This window comes from Prionailurus bengalensis, chromosome D3 (assembly GCF_016509475.1).
Source record: "Prionailurus bengalensis isolate Pbe53 chromosome D3, Fcat_Pben_1.1_paternal_pri, whole genome shotgun sequence".
NCBI classification, from domain to species: Eukaryota; Metazoa; Chordata; class Mammalia; order Carnivora; family Felidae; genus Prionailurus; species Prionailurus bengalensis.
This window is the reverse complement of record NC_057356.1, coordinates 60,726,511-60,733,128: the sequence shown is the minus strand read 5'-3', so window position 1 is coordinate 60,733,128 and position 6,618 is coordinate 60,726,511.

The window sequence follows — 6,618 nt, the reverse complement described above, 5'->3', positions numbered from 1 at the left end:
GGAGCTGAAAACCAAAAGGGAGACTCCAGCTCTTGAAAGCTTTCGGTAGCTGATTTTTCAAATTATGATCATAAGGTGCTCACTCACATCCCTTTCATCTGAGACTCCTTCAAATGCATTATACACTAATTATTAACTAATAATAAACAGAACAGCCACCATGCCGTCATGCATCATTTTTCGCTTTTTCTTTTTCTGCCCATTTCTCTTCTTTTTATTGTTCCTACTTATTTTTTCTTTCTCTCTATACATTCCCTATATTTATGTTGAAAAATTTAACAAACATACTTGTAGCTATATTAAAAAGGGGTGAGTAGAAGAACTGGAAGCATTAGTGTCTCCTTCCTCTGAAATACTTATCTATACCGCGCCTATGAGCAGTTAACTTACCTTGTCAGAGTTTCAAGTTCTTCTGTAATTATAATTGAATTTCATGGTCTCTACTGTCATATTTATCTCTAATGGTCCATGAGTCTAAGTTACCTTTTTGTTCTAGGATAGGTCTTAAAGAAGGATGTGCCCTTGGGAAAACCTGAAAACTAGGTGGAATTTATATTTATGGACACCTTTCCCATTTCTGTCCCTGTCTTTTGTTCTGAAATCATTGTTAGGGAATCAATGCCTGCCTGCTTTTTAATCCTGAACAAGGGCCCATATATTACCACCAAGGCAGGATTCACCATTGCTGAGTAACTTCCCATGTTTTCCTCATGAGTGGTCTCCATCATAATATCCCCATCTTTTATTTCTTGACATAAGGACAATTCTAGAAACTTGCTAATCTAAAAATCTAATTTATGACAAACTGATAAAATGCACATTTCCATGGGAGAAGTTATTATCAAAGTATTACCAACCAGGCAGAGGGGAATTCTGCAGATAACATGTATTTCCCTAAGAACCCAGTCCCAGCTGGTGAATTTTCAAGTATTATGTCAGATCAGTGGGGGAGATAGTTTTGCTAACAAGTGTCTTCCCCTGAGGCCACTGACCTCTTCTTCTCCCAACAGATCAAATGGGTACATTTCTACTGTAGTCACTGCCTAAAGTGCTTTAGGATCTTTAATGCATGCAGGGAAGACTGAAGGGCACGGTGCTCTCAGAAGCCTGAGAGCCTCTGAAAGGAGATATTGGAGTCAACTTTCCCCAGTTGAGAGATGTGCTTTTATCAGAGATATTTGTAGGGTAGTTAAGTATGTGAGCTTTGTAGACAGATCTGGATACAAACCAGGCAGCAATGGCTCAAGGGGTAGCTTGGAGCTTTGAAAATCCCCAAATCTCTATCAGTTCTTTTCCCATAATGAAAGCAATTCCAAATAAAAATACAAACTAAGTAAAATCAGTATGATTTTCATGCAAACAGAGTTTTAAGACACATGCACCAAGATAGCCTTCCAACCAGATCATCTCTATCCCATATAAAATTATCGAGCCCCTCTTAAAACCTATGTGTTAACTGGCTGCAATGCCCTGTCTCTATACCTGCTATTGCTGTGCCTATGAGAAGATTGCCAACTGCCATTATTTCCTTGGAGGCTTTCTCTGAAGCAAAGAAAGTTAGTATCTGGTTATGGGAAATTATCCTCCTACCGGCCCTCTATGACCGAACAGAATTGATGGATACATACCCCAGCTTCCACCCACCTGGACTGGGATAAGTCTGAGGGATGCAGTCTGCTGTTTCCAAAAGTTTCCCCACAAGATAAAGCTCTGGTCAAGGATAGTGATAGTCTATTAAGTAATGCACCCCATACTGGCCACCATCCTTTCCGTTTCTCAGTGTACTTCTCTCTACTGCTGTTTCCTTCACTTCCCAATTAACCACTTCTACTCAAATCCTTAACTAGGGTCTCCTTCTTAGGAAACCAATCTAAGACATACATTCTGGATTTTCCAGTTTTCAGGATAGTTACATACTTTCTCTTAGCCTCCATTTCCTTATTTTAAAAATGGAAATAACAATAAGCCTGCCTTATAGATTATTTTGTGATGATTCAGTAAAATAACACTTATAGAGCACTTAGCACAATGAATGGCAAATGCATGCTAAGAGTTCAGTGAATGTTAGATCAGATGGTAATTATTACCATATTCCTCTCATGATCAGCAATGAGACATAGCAAACTTACTGACAGTATTCAGAAGTACATTTAAAATATACACACATGTGAAAATGTAGACACTATTCTACTGTCTACAACCAGAGGTTTTTGTAGGGTGTAGTTATCCATATTATCTATACTCATTGTCCAGTAAACATGTTTGAGATGAGATTTTTTCTATGTGCTCCCAACTTTTCAAAGGGTGCATAGGAAGCACCAGGCACTGCAATGTATACCAAACTCTAAGGTGGAAAGTTCTATATGCTTCTGGTAAGAAATAGGGATATCATGCTAGTATTGTTATGGGTGAACAAAAATACTGAGAGGTCCATGAGTTTCTTTTGTGTACTAGCTTATTTTCCCAAATTCACAGGTCAGGATATGTTCAAATTGATGATACTTCCTGGAGTTCAGGAGAATAAAGGAAAAGCTGCACTTCTGGTACATTTATCCTGCCAACCAGTCTATTGTAAAATTATATTCAACACAATGCAGTAGCACAAAAAAAAGTGAATAATATTAGGTTGTTAAAGTTTTCAAAAATTGGAAGAACTTTTAGCTAGTGTGGATAACCCAAACATAAGTATGTGTGTGTGTTTACCTGTGAAAAATCCATAATAACATTTACAGAAGTTAACTGGCCCAGTCAAACTTCTCTTAGAAACCAACTCCTGCCTGAAATACTGAAATGCTGATTATTGTCACTGGATTGTTGTTATAATTGTTTCAATTATCCATGTAACTGCACCAATTTTCCAGAATATTCTTCTTATAGATATGTGCCTACTTAAAATGTTCAATCAGAGGATACTTATAGTCGTGTACAATTAAATTTGCATGGCAGTCAATGGCACATTTTCGGGATAACACAGCGGTGGAAAATTAATTTTTAAATATAGATTTCATTTAAAATTTAAAAAATGGTGAACATTTATTAAGAGGCAAGTTTTAAGACTAAGATGGGATATCATTTTGAATCAAATTTAATTTAGTTTGTCAGTTTTTTGTCAATGTGATTTAAAAAAACATAAAAAATGAAATCAAAGACATTGAACTTTAGTTTGTAGCAAATTCAAATCTTCCCGAAGTATTTTCTAGAGGACAACACTAATCTGATTGATATATCTGGTGTCTGCCCCCACCATGTCATAATCTTACTATTTTATAGATACACACAATTGAGAAAATTGACATATTATTCTTTAAGAAGAAATATTGGGTCACTAATACATGAGCACAAATATAATTCCTGTAGAGCATTATACAATGATGGGTGTGTGTGTGTGTGTATTTGATAGAAATGGACAGAAGGGTATCAGATTATTTGAATTTGTACCATGATATATACACACAAGGAAACAAGAAAATTACAATCCAGTGGTGATGATGCATGACTTATAGCTCATCTATATAGCCATATGCAAAATCAAAGAGAAATGAGGCCAGCTTCTGATTTGAAACATACTTTCACCTGATCTATTCAGGTCACTCTCTGAGGCAAAAGGAGTGATTTCATTTGAAAGATATAAACAATAGTGTGGATTCTCTTTATCACCATATACAGGGACTTAACCATGGTGTGTGGGTTTGATAGGAATTCATTGGAATTATATACTGTATTTAAAGAATGAATGTGACGTGCAATTTTTGTATGTCTGCAAAGCAGCCTGCTCTTTGGTTTACATTGTCTTCACTATTGTGTTTTCATTTGCACGAGTTGGCTTACGTGTGTGTGCATGTTTTATGGGGATAAGGGCAACAGAGTCGTTACAAAAGAAACACATATGTTTGTGGGTGATTAGATGAATAATAGTTTTATTACTATCCGTTAGAGAGAGTTCTCTGCCTTGTCCCCCCAAGGTGTGAGTGGGAATTAAAGCGAGTTGGCAATTACAAAGCTCCTGCTGCTGAATGTGAAGCAGGCACTGCCGTTATTGGCAGAGATTTCCCCCCCTTTCCTTCTTTCTTGAGGCTTAAGACAAGTTTGGAGGCCAGTCGTTTCTCCTCTGCACTCTACTGGCTGTTGCAGCCCGAAGCTAGCTTGTTATAACCTACTTAGGCAGTGGGGAACTGTCACTCACCACTTCAGAATCAATGGTTGCAGATGGAGGCTTGGATGCAGTGCCTTTTCCCCCTGCAGTAACAAGCAGTTAATAGATTTTATTATAATTATTTTAACTGCACAAGCTCAGAAGGAAACTTAGAGGTGTGCAGGTTTGCTAATCAAAATCACATACACTCTCACACAACAAAGAGCAGTGGAATCTTTTGAAGGTACCGTACTTAGAGTTGAGTAATATTAATAATGATACAAATAATAAATTCACTCCATAGGGAATTTGTTTGCATGAACTTGAAATGTCAGTTTATCAGAATTTTGCTAAAGGAAAGAAATATTCACCAAGCTGTCATCAAGGGAGTGACATTTGATGATATATATGTACATAGGACTATGTCTCTATGGATATATGCATATATATATGGTTGCATTCATATAGTTAAATTTTTTCTTATTTCTCTCAGGGAACACAGAATGTTTCTGAGAGGCACATCTCAACTCAAAGGAAGAAAATTCACATATTCTATTTCTCTTTGTTAAACTTATCAGTTATAGTTTCTGATCTCGAACTTGCCATAATGCAGAGACTGTTCTGTTAAGGGAGGCATGGGAAATTTTTTGCCATAATTTTAAATCCGCATTTACCTATAACCGTCTGCTGTAGTTTGGTAATCACATTTCACCTCCTTTGCTTGATAATTTTTATGGCGGGACTTAAGAACTCTGAGAATAATTCATAAAATAAAAATCAGTAATAGAAAAGAAAGGATCCAGAGAAGAATTAATCTAACATATACTTTTAGGATTGCTAGGAAGTCTTCCATATAAAAAAAAAAAATCCCTGCTCTTTGAACTTTAAATTCTACCAGTAGTTACTTCACTCCTATAAGATAATACCTTTTGTTCTAAGAAAAGTGACATGTTCTTCTACTATTAGCCTGTGTTATAGACACCATTCCTTCTCTCTTCTTCTCAAAGCCTCTCAAGATGGAGGCTTGAAAATGCCAGATACTTATGTCCTCAGCCCTTTCTTTCTATAGTACTTGTCATATAACCCAATTCTAGCCAATAAGACATGGAAGAATGTCTGCTGGAAGCTTCTGGGAAAAGCTTAACTCTATTATAAAACACAGAGAACTCTTGCCCCATGTTCCTTTCCTTGGACATGTTCACAAAGCCACTGGAAGGTTGTTGTAGAAACTGTCTAGTGACCAGAAACTGTTTAGTGACCAAGAGAACATACCACTTACTCACTGAACATATCACTTACTCATTGATTAGGACAAAATAATAAAATGGATTAAGAGCCTAATAAAGATATTGGTGAATCAGTATACAAACTCTGGAACCATCTATATACAAGACAGTTTTTGTGGAAAAACATCCCAGAAATCTTTTTCAGATTTTCTTTCAAAATCAAACCAGAGTAGGAGAAGCAGATCTTACACTGCCTGCTTTCAAGACTCTACATAAAGCTGCAGAATTCAAGAAAGTGTGATACTGCATAAAGATTGACTGACAGATAAAAATACTAAAACAGGTAATCCAGTAATAGGCTCACAATTATATTGTCATTTGCTGAGAGAGAGAGAGAGAGAGAGAGAGAGAGAGAGAGAGAGAGAATCTCAAGCACGCTCCGTGTTAACAGTGTGGCCTGATGCAAAGCTCAAACTCACAAACTGTGAGAACATGACATGGAAGGGTATCAAGTGTCAGATGCTTAATTGAGCCACCCAGGTGCCTCTTTGGCAATAATTTCTTGAACATGGCATCAAAAGCACAGGCAGCAAAAGCAAAAATAGACAAGTGGGACTACATCAAACCAAAAGGCTTGTGCACAGCAAAGCAAACAATCACCAAATTGAAAAGCAACCTACAGAATAGGAAAAACTTCTTGAAAACCATATATCTGATAGAGGTTAATATCCAAAATATATAAGGAACTCATACAATATCAAAACAAAAACCAAAATATAAAAAAGACAAAAAATTAAAAACAAAATCTAATTAAAAAACAGGTAAAGGAACTAAGTAGATGTTTCTCCAAAGAAGTCATACAATGGCCAGCAAGTACATAAAAGGTTCTAAGATCACTAATCATCAGGGAAAGGCAAATAAGAAATACAAGGAGGTATCACCTCACAACTGTTAGGATGGCTATCATAAATAATAAGCATTGAAAAATACGTGGTGAAAACAGAAACTTACAGACTACTGGTGAAAATGTAAATGGTGTGCTTGCTATAGAAAACAGGATGGAGGTTCCTCAAAAAATTAAAAATAGAACTACCAAGTTCCACTTGGTACCACTTCTGGATCTATACCTAAAGATACCACTTCTGGGTCTATACCTAAAGAAACTAAAATCACGTTAGTATCCAAAATCTATAAAGAACTTACCAAACTCAACACCCAAAAAACAAATAATCCAGTGAAGAAATGGGCAGAAGACATGTA